We start from the raw sequence: 16676 nt of genomic DNA on the forward strand, positions 1-16676 counted from the left end.
GTGTTACACAGGCTTTGCCAAAGAGGGGCATCTGTAGACACCCCATTTTGACCGGACCCAAGTTCGCTATGCTTGGGCGTGTAGACACCCCATTTTGCTCTGCCTTAAGAAATTAGGGTTTTTCCATCGGTTTTCCAATGTCCTTCCTTCCCGCGTCCGTTTGTTACATTTCTAAATATTTTTGGTCGTTTCCGTCATGTTTCGTATTTTTCCGTTGAGTATTGAGAAGGGTTATTCATAAGAATCCGAGCAAAAGAGAATGTGGGACCCGCTGGTGTGGGACCCGTTTGTGTGGGACCCGCTAGTGTGGGACCCGTTTGTGTGGGACCCGCTGATGTGGGACCCGCTTGTGCGGAACCCACAAAGTGGGACTCACCATTAGCATGACTTAACTTTCTCTACCATTTCCACTAACTTCATTTTTCCCTTTAAAATAACATCATTATCTCCATTACCATTATATATTCCATTATTCCCACCACCATTCCCACCATTACCATTATATATTCCATTATCCCCACCACCATTCCCACCATTACCATTATATATTCCATTATTCCCACCACCATTCCCACCATTACCATTATATATTCCATTATTCTCCACCACACCCACCATTCTCATTATTTATTTCCACCTCTCCACTAAGTTTTTCACTATATAAAGAGAGGTGATGAGAAGGAAAAGAAGGAGAGAAAAAAAAAAGGAGAGAAGGAAGAGGGAAAAAAAAAAGAAGAGAAAAAAAAAGAGGAGAAGGAAAAAAAAAAAAAGAAGAGAGGGAGAGAAAATAAGAGAGAAAGAGAGAGAGGAAAATATAAAAACAAAGAAGGAAGCGGAGCGGATCGCACGTCGGCCGGATTTTTGGATTTCTTCGGCTCTTGGATTCGGCGAGGAACTCATCACAGGTAGGTACACTGTTTTCGGAATTTTTTAGAATTATTTGGTATATTTTCGGATTTTTGCATGATTTTTAACAAAGAAAACTAAAAGATATACTAAACAGATTCCACAAATAATGAAATTTCGTGGGAAAATAATATGATAATGATACATTCTACCATGAATTTGTGAGAATTTTTGGATTTTGTTTGGTATATTATTTTATGCATTCTTTGAAAATTATCAGATTTTGGGAGAATTGTTACTGATGTCAAATCACAGATACAATTCTCCAAATTTTTACAGTAGTCTTAAATTCTATACTTCTTGCTTCTGTAAAATTTTCAAGTGATTTTGATCTTGTTTCATATGAGCTGTAGTGTTAATTCATAATCTGGTTTGAAATTTAAAAAATCCGAAACTGATAGTAAATAGTTTTCTAAATTCATGGAAATCTTACAGCATGCTATTTTCACTTATATCTTACTAATGTAGAAATTTCATGGAATTTAGATTTCTATTTCTAGTAGTTTCTGTGTTATTTTTGTAATCTGGTCTTATTGTTGTTAAATCAAAATTAAATATGAGCTTAATGTACAAATCCACAAAATTCATCCCGTAAGCTGCATGGATACCCATCTTACTGCTGTAGAAATTTTGATTCATTTCGAATTCGTTTGCTACAGTTTCACTTGTAAAAACACTCATATGTTTAAAATTGATAAAATCCATTGAAAATCCGAAATTAATTGAAAATCATCTGAAAATTTCTAAAGAACCTTAAATCTCTGTCACATGTTAACTCATTAATCCATTGAAACAGAAATCTTAGGGTCTTTAGATTTCCCTCGAAAAATGGCCAGTGCATCCATAATCGTATCCCAATTGCAACCAATCTTTGACAATTTAGATATTTAAGCTATAACATGTTATTGGCTCCGAGGTTACTGTCCACGGAAATCCTGAGATCTGCCAGGCAATAAGATGCTATAACCTAAGTATTAAATTGCGCAAGGAAAGAGCGCACGATTCCCTCCCTTGGATGCCATTCTGGGCCGAAATTGGTGTACCCATAGGAGGCATGCTTTGCCTCATATAAAAGTCTTTGACTCATTTGTTTGTGTGATGTTGTTGTCAGTGAGTCTTTGACTTGTGTTTCCATCTCTTTTAGGGAGTCTTTGACTCGTCTATCCTTTAGTTGTTATCAGTGGAGTCTTTGACTCGTTTTTCCACCGCTATTAGAGAGTCATTGACTCATTTGCTCATTTGTACCCTTCTTTAATATTTTTAGTTAGGAGTTTCTCCTTTAGAGTTGTTGATTACTTCGCTTTAATTAGAGGCTAACTCAGTCTTATTAGAGCTTTGCTTGCTTGGGATCTTGGATCGTTTTCTCTCTTCTTGGGACGCTATCTTTCTTGTTATGGTTCGTCTCTTTGAGACGTTAGTTGTTTGTTCGGGGTTTCCCCTTTTGGATTTAGGGCTTTGCCCTAGTTTGTGGTTGTTCTTGCGTGTTCCCTTTAAGATTGAAAACATCTAAAGGTCCTGAGCATTGGAAAAGCTTTAAAATCCAAAAACATTAGAAATTTAAAACTCAAAAACATTTGAAAACTTTAAAAATATCAAAAACATTTGAAAATATAAAAAAACCTTAAAAAATCTGAAGTGTGAGTGTTTCTTTTAGAAGCGTAGTTTGAGAGTTCGTTTCGAACTACGTTGGCTTGATCCTCTTCCGAGGTACGTAGTGCAGCTTGGGATTTACATCCCAAGTCCAGCCAAACTTTTTTTGTAAATAAACGTTTTAAACTTTCTTCAAAAACCTTTAAAATCTTATTTTCAAAAGATCTTCTTCTAGAGTTAGGAGTTTCTCCTAGATAGAGAGTTTTAGAGTTAGGGTTTTTCTTTTGATAGGTTGTTTGATTGTTTGTTTGTTGTGTGCTTGTTTTTAGAGTTAGGGGTCTGTCCTAGAGTTATAGGAGCGCCTCCGTCCGGTCAGTCGGCGATCCATATCGCCGAGTGATGACTAGAGTATGATACGCTAGTCCACCCTTGGTTTTCCTTAAGAAATACAGCCTAGTCACACATAGGTTGTAAGAACCACCTGCATTAGTTTAGGGCTAATCTGCATTTAGTTAGGGCATATAGGGTGTCATAAAATCCACAATTCACTGAAATTTAAATAATCGTACAAGAAACTTTAATAACCGGTTCGGTCTTTTAGATCGAGTCTAGGATAGAAGTCTAGGTGTCTTAGGCATCCTAGCTTAGAATAGGCGCGGAGAACTACGTTGCCTTGATTCTCGTGGAGGCGGGGATACGTAGGCTTCTTTGGATGAATACCAGATCATCTGAGGACTCGGGCTAATCACTTTTAAAACTGTTGAAACAATCAAATCACTTAGGATTTTCCATGAAATTAGAATTTTAGGAGAACTTTCACTTAGATTGAATCCAAACCAATTAAGAAATCAAGATACACATTTAGGATTCACATTGAAATTAGATCATAGGATGCATGTCACATAGATAGCACATTAACAGAGAGTTGAATGAGCCATTAAAAATGAATTTAAAAGAGTTAACTTTTGGAATTGAAGACCGATTATCGGGCAGGAATGGTGCATGTGGTGGATAAATCCCCATACCTTCCATTCTTGTAACCAGGTAGCGAGTCTAGATTTCTGGTTAATTATGGGTCCTAGATCCCACATCTAGGTGGCGACTCTGTCAGTCTCTTTTGTGTGGAATTCGGATTGCCTTAATGATCCCAAGTTCACATAAAAGATGAATTAAAATTAATAATAAAAGGCACACGCCAATCGCGTGGGTACGAGAGACCAAGAGATAGTGCGTGGCGGCTCTCGCGCCACCACCCCTCTCGCGGGATCGGGTCCCACACGCTGTTGAGCACCTTCTTGTGCCCGCGGGTGAGCTCCCTGCCTGATTTTCTCGACGGTTGATTGTTTCTTCATCTCTGCAAGACAAATGAGCAGCTAACGGTCAGAAGCAAGTATATAAAAAATAAACAGATTGCATAGACAAGTCTAGCTACATACGTTCTGGAGTCGCGGCACTCACGCCCAGCCCGACCAGAATCGCCTCTTCAGAAAACTCCTTACAACGGATGAGGCCCGATTGCTCGATCTCCTTCCGCATCAAGGCGAATGTTATCCTGTCCTCACCTTCGAGGAGCGGCTTTCGACTCAGTTTTGAGGTATCTGGAGTGTCCCACACTAGAGGGACGGACCAGGGCTCACTGGCCTCCTGATCCACAACATAGAAGAATCTATTCTTCCACGAGTGAATCGACGAAGGAATGCCAGTGATTATCTTCCGTTCAGGGCGCTGGCTAATGTAGATCCAGCCCCCTTCTTTATGCTTCTTCAGGTGTGCACAAGCACGGAACAGTGACAAAGTCACGCTCCTCTCTAACCGACCGTGGACGAGGTATAAAAACCCAACTAATAATCTCCATGAGTTCGGAGCTACCTGGGCCGGGGCTAGTCCGTAGTATCGTAGCACCGCTGAGAAAAAGGGGTGCAACGGAAATCGGAGTCCTGCCCTCAGTGACTCCTCATAAATACAGAGGTCCTGGCTCTCGTTGCAGGCTCTGTCTCCCTCTATAGCTGCCCTCAGTTCAAATCTCGGGGGCACACAGTATTTATCCCTGATATCTCTCAGCATAGACCTGGTGAGGTAGTTCTCCTCGACTAGAGCTCGCAAGTTGTATTTTGGATCGGCATCCATCCGCGCTCTAGCGATCACCTCCACCGCCCGGCCAGGAAGGAATGTTGTGGACGCTTCAGCAACGTCGCTCTCAACACTCCCTCCTGCTCGCGGGAGACTGCCAGTCAAGGGTGGAGTGGCATTCAGATCTAAGAACACTTCATCCCTATCCCCTCCGTCGTCACTATCTACAAGGTCTATCCTATCAGACGCCCTAGCCACTACAGGCTCCTGAGACATCCTAAACTCCGAACTACTGCTAGTGGAGGACCCCGTACCGGACTCGGAATTGGAAGTACTACCAGACATAGTAAAAGGAAGGGCTGAGAGGAATATCGGTGAGTGGAGCTCGTAAAGATCTTGGAATGCGACTGCGAGCTACGGGCTGCGAACTGCGATCTGCGATCTGTGGACTGCGAGCTACGAACTGAGAAGTGGAAACTCCCAGAGCAAGAAGAGGAAAAAGATGAAAAGTAAAAAGTAAAAAGTGAAGGGGGGTAAACCTCCTTATATATAGTTTTTAAGAGGCGGTGGGGCAATAAATGCGATGCACGCATCTCGAGGTCATCCGGATTGCGCCACGTGTCCCCTATTTATGACGGACACATTCTCCCACCATCAATACGATCAAGCACGCGCGTAAACATTCACGTCCCAAGAATGGATCTCCGCACTCCGCACTCCGCACTCCGCACTCCGCATTCAGTCCGGAAAAAACCGTACTGGATATAACGCATTCTCACAAAACGACAAAAATCAGTCCGGTCCGCACCGAACTGGCCGCAAGACGACAAAACTCAGTCCGGAAAAAACCGTACTGGATATAACGCGTTCTCACAAAACGACAAAAATCAGTCCGGTCCGCACCGAACTGGCCGCAAGACGACAAAACTCAGTCCGGAAAAAACCGTACTGGATATAACGCGTTAACACAAAACGACAAAAATCAGTCCGGTCCGCACCGAACTGGCCGCAAGACGACAAAACTCAGTCCGGAAAAAACCGTACTGGATATAACGCGTTCTCACAAAACGACAAAAATCAGTCCGGTCCGCACCGAACTGGCCGCAAGACGACAAAAAACAGTCCGGTAAAAACCACGGCGCATTCTGAAAAGCGTCAAGAGCCAGTCCGGTTGAAGCCGTACTCCGAACTGCGGACTGCTATCTCCGTACTGCGACCTCCGGACTGGATACGGCGCATTCTGAAAAGCGTCAAGAGCCAGTCCGGTTGAAGCCGTACTCCGAACTGCGGACTGCTATCTCCGTACTGCGACCTCCGGACTGGATACGGCGCATTCTGAAAAGCGTCAAGAGCTAGTCCGGTTGAAGCCGTACTCCGAACTGCGGACTGCTATCTCCGTACTGCGACCTCCGGACTGGATACGGCGCATTCTGAAAAGCGTCAAGAGCCAGTCCGGTTGAAGCCGTACTCCGAACTGCGGACTGCTATCTCCGTACTGCGACCTCCGGACTGGATACGGCGCATTCTGAAAAGCGTCAAGAGCCAGTCCGGTTGAAGCCGTACTCCGAACTGCGAACTGCGGACTGCTATCTCCGTACTGCGACCTCCGGACTGGATACGGCGCATTCTGAAAAGCGTCAAGAGCCAGTCCGGTTGAAGCCGTACTCCGAACTGCGGACTGCGATCTCCGAGCTGCGAGCTCCGGACTGCGAACTCCAGGCTCTCCATTTCACCTCCGAACAGCGTCCGCCCATCCGGAAAAACAACCGACTACACTTTCCCAAGTCCCTCCATGACTTGGAAAACTGGGGGGCAACTGATGGGGTGTGAAAACACCAGCCTCTTACAGGCTGCCACCTGTCCCAGAGTAGGTGAGGTCCAGCCTCTCACAGGCTGCCACCTGTCCCAGAGTAGGTGAGATCCAGCCTCTCACAGGCTGCCACCTGTCCCAGAGTAGGTGAGATCCAGCCTTTCACAGGCTGCCACCTGTCCCAGAGTAGGTGAGATCCAGCCTCTCACGGGCTGCCACCTGTCCCAGAGTAGGTGAGATCCAGCCTCTCACAGACCACCACCTGTCCTGGACACCTGTCCAGGACACCTCAACAGATCTTCCCTATAAATAGGGGACTAAAGCTCAGACTAATGGGTAATGCTAAAAACCCTCTTCTCCCTAAAAACTCTGACATTTCCCTTCACTCTTGCTCATACTGACTTGAGTGTCGAAGGACCTGTCCGGAGTAAAATCCGGTCTGGTCTTCTGACCTCGTTTGCCTTGTGCAGGACTAAGCACTCACCACAGGACTCATACTCAACCTCCCTCGTCACTCGCTCTCAGTTCTTACGCCACTGCTGTACCTGTTACCGATTTTAGGTCTAACATATCCCAACCTTTGAAATCTTTCAACTGAATTGCTTCCCTAATCTCCTCAACAGTTTCACAACCTGCTCTACAATAGAATCTGTCATTGCTAAAAAACGATGATTAAAGAAAAAAGAATGATAAGATGAAAATACCTCGATTCAATCCATCCCTACGATGTCGCCAGAGATTGAAAACACTAATCCTGAGATCAAGTTTTAAGAGATAAATCTAGAGACGAGTTGCAGAAATCAAAATCGCTTGTGAAGAAGAAGAAAAACACGGTCACATAGATTTGGGAAAACCCTAGTTGCAGAAGAAGGAATCACAGAGACTGGGTAAAAAAGAACCCTATTTTAAAACTATGCTATGGATATAGAGGAATAGCAAGGGGACACGATCTTGTCTTGGCAAATGCTTTCTAGCCAAGCCTCGTTTCTTTAATGAGCAACCAAGGCATGTGGTCAAAAAATAATAAGTCATCCCAAGGTTGCGCCTCTACCATCAAATGTTTTCAAAGGCATTAGAGGTGAAAACCTCCAAGCAAGAGGCATTCACAATACCCCAAGCCATAGAAGAAGAGGCGCAATACTCCTGAGGCATACACCTGAGGCCATGAGGCATATTGAGGCACTATATGTCATAAACCTCAATAAGATATAAAAGAATTTTGCATGGATGCATACAAAAGATGTGAGGGAATAACCTATAGGTCTCTAGCTGTATATCATAGGTACAAAGCTAACCACAGCTACTGAGTTGGGATTCAGGAATAATTCAATAAGGCAATTATTCGAAAGTTTTGTTTGGGAAGAAGTCAGGATAGATTCGAAAAAATGCATATGTTTTTCTATTTATAACATGTATATTTTCTATACATAAGCCGACCCCAACTAGTTTGGGACAAAGGCTTTGTTGAGTTGAGTTGAGATATTTTCTAAGCATACACTTATTTTTTCTAAATAAAACATACTAAAATCATGGACAGATGGTTTAGTGCATGTGTTCAGTAGATTAGAATTGGTTCAATGCCCACTATGAAGTCATTTTAAATAATTTTGAATTTCTCCTTAAATTTACAAACAATATATGAGAGATTAACAAATTGTTCATGAAATTTGTGTTTAATTCGAAAAGTTCACAGAAAATTTGAAAATAAGAGAACTTATAAATTACTCTAGAATTTCTGAAGTTTAGAATGGGGTACAAAAATTCGTGATTTTCTCAAAACAAAAATCAGAAAGTTGGAAAATTATGTATCTACGTTCACAACAGCATCACAAGGGGGACATGTTGCCTGAAAATAAGTGTCCTATTGGTACCCCATGACATAGCCATGGCCAACATAGAAAAATGAACTTGGAAAGAAATTATGTGACTTACAAATCTTAAAATAAAAAGATAAGAAAACGAAAATAAATGCAGCTCCCTAGAAAAATAATGTGAACCACCAAAAAACTATATATATATATATGGCACATTTTTGCTCATTTAGGACCTAAAATGGATCAAGTACACCTTGAATGGTTCATAGTAATCACTCTGGTCGGACGACAATAACAATCCAACCAATAGTATTGAATGTGAACCAGTGGACACATAAATTCCAACCAATTGCAAATCATTGATTAGAAGGCTAGTGCTGCCTGATTGACAAAGAGTCGTCCACCGTGTGCTCCGTCCAGTAGTGGGTCTCGAATGAGCAAACATTTGCCACATGTATGTCTAATTAGCATATGAAAGGAATTTTATCTAACAGTGACTAATAGACAACTCTGAGCCTAATATTAATGCTCTCTCGCATGAAAACCAAAATAGAGAGAAAAAATTACCAGGAGGTCGAAACAAGTAGAAGCAAAACAGAAAAGAGCAAAGATTTAAAAAAAAAAAACAAGTCTTTGCATTGTAGATATGGATAAAAGGGGGAAAATAAAGTTAAACCAGCCATGAACTCAATAAAAAATGGTAATTTTAGGCCAAATGGAAGCAGCAAAAATATGCCTTCTGAAAAATGGGGGAAATAGATGCACAACCTGCTAAGCAATTACTACTTAAGGAATAGAACCTGAAGATTTGTATAAATCTCGGAGTGATGATGCAAATAGTGAAATTAAAGGAAGTGGGAATTCAAAGAGTGGTTTCAATCATTTTGTAATAATGCCATTTGGGCAAGGAGTCTGATCATACCTTAAAATTCAGAGCAGTTTAAATCATTTTGCACATGATCAATAATGTATTGACTTCACCTTACTCATGAAGGCAGATATCCTAAATGGATCCTTTTGAACCCCATCGGGGGCACAGATGCCGCTGCTCACATCAACACCACTGGGTTTAAGAGTTGAAATGGCTTCACAAACATTTTCGCTATGGATTCCTCCCGCCAAAATCCATCCATATTTGGTTCTTATAGAAGGCAGCTTAAACCTCTCCCAATTGAATCCTTTGCCACTGCAAGCATTGAAAAAACACTAAAGAAAATTGTATGTGTCCCGCATATACCACAGGAAATAGGATGAAAGGAAACTAACTTTGAGACACCCAGGATCCATCAAGTTTAAAACTAAATCACATTATCCGTAATAAGAAAAAACCAACAAGCTCAGTGGAGAATAGCATGGCAAGCATTCACTGAAAAACCAATTCAATTTGTAGGTCCATGGGTTTTTGAACCAAAGGTTGCTTGCAGAATGCACATGTGACATCTGTATACAAATGTGCTAAGAGCAAGCTCATAATATGGAACATTATACAGGTATGGGCATCTAAATCATACTAAATAGTGGAACCAAAAACACAGATAAATATTTCAGACCTGCCACCTGTCGTACTATCCACCAGAAGCCAGTCAGCTAAAGAACTTTCTTCGTTCGTAATCTGAGGAAGGAGATTTCCACTTTCATCAGCATGCACAACATATACTATCTTGCTCTCTTTCTGTAGAACTGGAAAAGCAGCCCGAGAGGCATTTCCATGAAGCTGCACAACCTCAACTTGTCATGATCATAGGGGGCATGTGACGGCACATAATTATTAATATTACACCGATATTTACCTGCACAAACTCAAGGTTTGAGGCATCAAAAGCTCTTAAAATCGTGCTGACATCATCATCCACAAACACTCCAACAGGCTGTGCCCCATGCTCCCTTGCAACTTTTGAAATTTCTTCAGCCACCGAGAGTGATACTGAACGTTTCGACTCCGGCTAGAGAATCATCCCAATAAGACTAGCTCCAGCCTCAGCAGCCATTGCTGCATCTCTAGCAGATGTGATGCCGCACATCTTAACTAAAGGATTAGTATTTCCGAGGCCCTTCTGATCTAATGATAGTTCAGAAGACTGAGATATCATGCAGATCCTTACTGTCTTCATACAAGGCTTGTTTCTTGAAGATGGAAGCCATCCTGTCTGTAAGTCTGAAAACGATACCATGTCATGTGAGACCATAAGTAGCCTTGGTTGCTCCAAACATCCAAGATGAATAACAGATGCAAAGAAAGAAAAGCACCAATGGAAAGACCATTCCTTCACTTCAGAGCAGGGGAAATTCATGTTCTACTGATACTAAGGCATTGCAATATTGCATAACTTAAAAATCACTCACTCCAAATTTAAGTTTTTCCCCAAGCAGGGAAAACTAATTTATGACAAAATGTCGTCATAAGAAAATACAGCTTTGCCACAATCATAGATCTAGCTGATCTAGACAGAATCATTTATTGGATAAAAGTGGTGTGGTGGACTAAATCATAGTAGTGATTATTAGTATGTTAGGACTTAGGATTCGGGTGACTTGAATTTTAACATTTAAGTTGAGATCAGTTGCCTTTTGAGATGAAAGCAAGTGTATCTATTGGATAGACTTTCTATAATCTTAGGATACAATATGTGAGTGTTGGATATGGGTAAGAATCTATGAGAAAACACAACTGCATGCATGCAACTTCTTCCATTAGAATTAAATTTCACAACAATAAACATCTAAAATACCCCCCAAAAAAAAGAAAATAGAGAGAATCAGCTGCATGCAACATAGTCTTGGAAAAACCTGAATTGCGTATTAAAAATGAAAAATAAATACTATTAGAGGATGGACAGAAAAAACCAACTTCAACAAAAGTACTTCTGCCATTAAAATAGAAAAAAAATGGTGGTAGGGTTTTGTGAAAGAAGAGAATGATTTCGAGAAAACAAACCCCAATTCCAATTTCGTGGGCTTCTCAGCTTCAAACCCAAAACCAATAAGACCAAAAAGAAATCCCAATCCAGAAATTCAATCCAATCCGAATCCTAATCTGAAACGTGCCTTAACGGAAAGGGTTAGCTCACTTTTTTGTGTTTTCAAAAAAGATTGAAGGTAGGTGGGAGGATGAACAGAGCAGAGGAAAACCATATCAGCAAAACTATATTATTTAGTTATTTTGGAGGGTATTTTAAGCGAGTGAGAGCCATTTTAGGAATGGTTTGTCAAAAGCAATCGGGTTCTCAAAACATTCAAGAAATAATTTTCTGTTGTTTGGTTTAACAAGCGTGAGAAAGAAATAAAAAAAGATAAAAATGCTTATTAAATAAATCATAGCTATTGGTAGCACATGTTATTAAAAGATAGCCTAGAATAAGGGAGATTTTATATGGTAGAGAAAACACCCCCTCCCTTGGTTTTAAATCTATCAAAAGCCCCCCTTTTTTTTACTTTTCTTTGGATAAAAATCAAGGTGGAAGGTTTTCTCTCTTTCTCTGCCCTTGTGATTTCAAGGTCGGACACCATGTAATTTCTCAGAATAAGGAGGATTATTAATGAAACTCTATGCCCCATGCAACCAGCATAGAGAGACGGTTGACCACCTCTTCTTTTCTTGCTCTTATTCTTTGTGGATGTGGAGATCCGTTCTTTCGAGGTTTACTCACCAAAGAAAACCGAAGAAAAGTCTCACTGAAGAAGAAGAATGGCTGAGGGATTACTTTAAAAGGATAGGTCAACCAGCAATTGCTATAAGAAAAGCTTTTGGGGCATCCATTTACTACATATGGGCGGAGAGAAATGGAAGGATCCATGGCCAAACCAGAATCATAAGCAAATGGTCCTGAACAACATACTCAATGCTGTTCGAACAAGAGTTCTCTAGCTAAAATTACTAGATGAGGATACTCCAAGAAACACTCAAATTGCTCTGAATTTGAACTTCCCGATGTTCCACAGACCCAGGAGTCGGTAATCGTTCAGCTAGATCAATCCGACTGATGGGTTCACCAAATTAAACACAGACGCCTCTCTCACAAGCATTGGAGCAGCAATTGGAGGTGTATTACGCACCCCGAATGGAGAGGTTATTGGCTTGTTCTCAATTAGCACCCAAGTTGCCAACATCCATGAACTCGAAATAGATGCCATTTTTCAAGGAATCAATTTGGCTCGAAGCAGACATAAACTGTCATTAGATAGAATTGGACTTGATGGTCACCGTCAAAGTTAGCTTAGGAGAGTTCAAATGCCCTTGGAAGAAAATCCCAACTTGTCAAACTATCAGGGATACTCTCCAGCTTTTCGGGAATTGGAAGATTAGTCATATATGGCAAGAAGCTAATGTGGCTGCTGATCACTTGTCCAAGTTCGATTGCCGAATTAAAGGGGATGACATTCCTCTCTCCTTTATTCCTTCCCCCCTTGATGTAATTGTTAAAAATAATTGTAGTGGTTCTTGCTACCCCGGTTGTGATGTTCATTTTCAATTGAATGCAAGTAGGGGTCTGCCTCCTGCGAAATTTCTTTTTATCTCATTGTGTCTTGGATAGCTGCAAACACTCCATGACACACATTTCCTAAGTTCTCTCTTCCTACTTGGAAAAGTTGGATCAACTTGGTAAAAGATGGAGTCAAATTAGAAAAGTTAGGGTCAACTCGTTAAAAGATGGGACCAACTAGCTACAAGTAGACTCTAAAACAGTGAGTTAATTCCAACTTTTCCAAGTTGACCCTAACTTTTATATTTTTCCCATCAAATTCTTCTCTTTCCCTCCGCCTTCCTCCTCCTTCCTCCTCTTTTTCATTCTTCCAGAACTTCCAATTTTATTTTCAAACGGCTTCTTCTTCTTTTTTAGTGTCGATTCTTTTTTTTTTTCCTTCTTTTTTTTCTCTTATTTTTCATTATTTCCGGCACCTTCCAAGCAAGGTTTTAAATTTCGGTTTCGGGGTTAATTTTGGTCCCCACCGAAACCGAAATTTCAGCCTAAAGCCCCAAATTTGGTAAAGGGACTCGAAATGTCGGTTTTTTGGGGCGAAATTTCGGTAATTTCGGCTGAAATTTGGTGAAGGATTAAAAATTAATATTTTCCGAAATTTCGGTGAAATTACTGAAATTTCCGTTTGGTTCATTTCACCAATTTCGGATTTCGGACATTTCGGTGTCGGTCTTGACCGAAATCCTAAATTTCGGATTTCGGCTGAAATTTAAAACCTTGCTTCCAAGTATCAGCAATGGTCGGCGGTAGTGAAGATAAAAAAAACTAGGAAAAAAATAAAGAAATGGTCGGCAATACAGTCTTTTTATTATACAACGCCACTCTAAACTCTAAGGGCGCGTTTGGATTACTGGAATCGGTAACAAGAATCGGCACTTGATTCTTTTTGCGCCAATTTTGGCGTTTGGTTTGTCATACAGGTAGACCTGGCAAACTGGGCGGGGCGGACCGGGTTTGACCCTTCCCGTACGGTTCCGGGTCAAATGACTCGGAAACTTTTACGGGTCACTAAGCTTGGACCCGCACCCGGCCCTCACGGGCCGAGTCAACCAGCAGGTCACCCGTTTTTTTAGGCTCTGTTCACTTGTTTTCCCGCTGCAGGAAAAGAAAAGAAAAGAAAAGAAATTGTGACGGGAAACCTGTTTTCTCGCTGTTCACTTGCCCACAAAGCAAGAGAAAATATGTAGGAAATTGATAATTATGCTGTTTTTCCAACACCTCAAGAAATAACCCATTTTTTGTAGGAAAACATAAGATCTAAGTCATTTATGCAGTAGATTTAACCCATTATTCAAGTACTCTTTTTTTCTAACAGATCCACGCCATTCTTTGTAAAAAAAGAAAGAAGGGATGGGTCTGTTGGAAAAATGGGTCTCTTGCAAAGAAGGTTGGATCTGTTGGAAAGTCACAGAGCCCAGGAAACCCCATTTTTGCTGCAAAATCGGATTTTCAAAAGACTCAATTTTTTTCAGAAAAAAACGTACCTTAACCAGTGAGGGACCTCATTTTTACCAAAGGAGACAGCAACTCGAACCCCATTTCTGCCATTAAGAAGAAGTCACCCATTCTTGAAATAGAACCAAGCCATTTCATCCTAACAGATCCAACCCATTTATTCCCAATAGAACCAACCCATTTCTTCCCAACAGCTCAAACCCCATTTCCGCCATTGTTGAAGGCTGAAGGAGGTAGCAGCTCAAACACACTTTATGGGAAAAAAATTGTGTTGGAAAAACACTACATTTTTTTCATGAAAAAAGGGATTTCCAAAAAACAAAAAAGAGAGGGAGAAGCAGATCCCCCATTTTTGCAGGAAAAAAATGAAAAAAATGTGTTGGTAGAGAAAGAGAAATAGTCCAATAGACAGAGAGGGGGAGTACCTGCTGACGGAAACCGGTCTCGAGGGAGAGGGGATGTTGCCGGAGAGAAGTCTGGCCGAAGAAGAGGCGATCGCTAGAGAGGTTGGCCGGAGAAGACAGATGTGGGTTTAGGGTTTTCTTTTCTTAAAAAACGAGTTTCACTCAAGTGAGCCCCGATGAATTTTCTCGCGTGGGAAAGGAAAATGCTTCTCTTTCTATTTTGGCGAGAAAGTGAATCTCGTATTTGGCGAGAAAGTGGATTTTCCACGTCAGTATAATTAAAAGCCACATAATATTTGAAGTTTTCCCGAGAAATGAAGAGAACAGTGAGAAAACCCAATTCTCAAGAAAAAAAATGGGTACTTTCTTTTCTATGCCTTTCTTGAGAAGGCAAGTGAACAGAGCTTTAAAGAATTTTTTTGTATTCATGTGTTTTTTTGCAATCCCGTGAACGGTTTTGGATTTAAGCGGTTTCAAAAAATTATATTTTCACCTCTTGTTTCTTGCCGGAGAAGAGAGAAAGAGGACTGACAGTCTTTGTCTCTAGTCAAAGAGAGAAAGATGACATTTCCACCTTGTTTCAAAAAATTATATTTCCAACTTCTGTTTCTTTTCTACCTGTTGTTTTGTCTCTAGTCAAAGAGAGAGATGACTGACAGTCTTTTCCCACCACATGTTAAGTCTTTTCTTTCGGGTCTACCCGGCCGAGTTTTGACGGGCTGGATAGACCCGCGGGCCAAAATTAAACGGGTCACTTCTATTGGACCCAGACCCGGAAATTACGGGCGGTCCGGGTCACTTTTTGCCAGGTCTAATACGGGCTGTAAATGGAATGACGAAGTGGAATCTCGAGCGGTTTACATTACTGCCCGAGGTAGGTGGTATTGTGATTCCAACCATGGTTTTAAATTTCGACAGAAATCCGAAATTTCAGACCGATACTGAAACCACCCAAAACCAAAATGGACATTTATTTTGGCTGAAATTTGACCCAAGAAATATGTTTTTTTTAAAAATTAATTTAATATTTCACCGAAATTTAATATTGAATAAAATATTGGTTTCGATTTGTGTACCAGATTTCGACCGAAATTTCGGTCGAAATTTCGAAATTTCAAGGTCTGAAACCGGTACCGAAACCGAAATTTTAAACCTTGATTCCAGAGAAAACTCAAACGATTTGGAGGAGAAAAAATCTCTCTCTCTCTCTCTCTCTCTCTCTCTCTCTCTCATCAAGAGCTTTTTTTATCTCTACTCGCTCGGGTTTTTCTAGCGTTTCTTCTTTGCAACCTTTCCCCTTGTTTTAGTTTTGTCTGATCTTTAGTTTTATTTCTTCTCTGCTATGGTTTTCTTTGGGGTTTCTTCTCTGCAACTTTTTCCCTTCACATTACTTCCTGCTTTACTTGTTAGGGTTTTGTTTGATCTTTAATGGGTTTTTTTATAGCGTTTCCTCTCTTTTCTAGTGCTAGAAGACCTGACTTCGAAATAGAGGCTCTTTTCTCTGATAGATTTTTAGCTACGCTAGCGTGGATAGAAGAGTCGTACCTTGAACACACTGGTTCTTCTTCTCCGGATATTTTGAAGGATTCTGTAATTTTTTATGAACAGTGACATTAATGCCTCTCAAAAAAAGATATGCCGAATACAGTCTTAGGAAGAAACCAGGAAGAAAGGATTTACATGAATCAAAACATATCGGAACAGTGAATGAGAGGTGAGAGGTTTAGAACCGTATGAATAAGTCACAAACCCTCCAAAGAGTTTGAAGAAATCCCCCAACGAAGGTCTCCTACGCTTATGCAATCAAACACCACCGAAATCGAAATGGTAAGGGAGACTGCATGCCCGAACATAAGAAAACTGGAAGATATTAAAAACACAACTTGGTCAAAATTCTTGCTTGCTAGGCTCTTTCTTGACGACGACTTTTGGGCCCCACTTTGATATGTGGATGTGATCAGGGTAGTGACAACAAGACTTGCCCATTTTTTTCACTCTGGACAGCCCCCTCCAACTTAAAAGAGTAGTCATAAATACACTAGAGGCCCAGAGGGAGCTCTCCCAGGTAAGAAAACGGGGTAAACATGTCACTTCCCATATAAAAAAAATGAAGAATACATCCTCCCCGTTTTTTACTAGGGACAGCAAG

The 16676-nt window shown here is 41.0% G+C and overlaps 1 pseudogene across 1 annotated transcript; it reads right to left on the bottom strand.

Moving 5' to 3' along the window:
- Positions 1-6947: 6947 nt before the first annotated feature.
- On the bottom strand, positions 6948-12764 carry LOC143848773 (N-(5'-phosphoribosyl)anthranilate isomerase 1, chloroplastic-like; annotated as a pseudogene). The gene is made up of 4 exons (XR_013235469.1): positions 11259-12764; positions 9981-10345; positions 9741-9904; positions 6948-9376 (listed from the first exon to the last, which is right to left on the bottom strand). The product of XR_013235469.1 is annotated as an N-(5'-phosphoribosyl)anthranilate isomerase 1, chloroplastic-like (transcript).
- Between the last annotated feature and the right edge of the window lie 3912 nt (positions 12765-16676).

This window comes from Tasmannia lanceolata, unplaced genomic scaffold (genome assembly GCF_043159265.1).
Source record: "Tasmannia lanceolata isolate RefF3 unplaced genomic scaffold, GAP_Taslan_0.1 ptg000016l, whole genome shotgun sequence".
Taxonomy (NCBI): Eukaryota; Viridiplantae; Streptophyta; class Magnoliopsida; order Canellales; family Winteraceae; genus Tasmannia; species Tasmannia lanceolata.